The sequence below is a fragment of the Rhinopithecus bieti genome, unplaced genomic scaffold (assembly GCF_001698545.2).
Source record: "Rhinopithecus bieti isolate Rb0 unplaced genomic scaffold, ASM169854v2 scaffold_44368, whole genome shotgun sequence".
In the NCBI taxonomy this organism is placed as follows: Eukaryota; Metazoa; Chordata; class Mammalia; order Primates; family Cercopithecidae; genus Rhinopithecus; species Rhinopithecus bieti.
This window is the reverse complement of record NW_016817889.1, coordinates 615,019-615,345: the sequence shown is the minus strand read 5'-3', so window position 1 is coordinate 615,345 and position 327 is coordinate 615,019.

Here is a 327-nt window from a genome sequence, read left to right as displayed (position 1 = left end):
GGGGGGGGGCGGGGGAACGGGGTCTCACTGTGTTACCCAGGCTGGAGTACAGTGTCGCAATCACGGCTCATAGCAGCCTTGAAGTCCCAGGACCAAGAAACCCTCCAAGTAGCTGAGACTACAGGTGCACAACATCATGCCCAGCTAATTTTTAAATTTTTTGTAGAGTCAGGGTTTCACCATGTTGCCCAGGCTCAAACTCCTGAGCTCACATGATCTGCTGCCTTCACCTCCCATAGTAAGCCACTATGCCCAGCCTCATTTGTACCTCAGTTTGCAATTCACTATTAATAAATCTAAGCATCTTTTCACATGTTTACTGGTTAT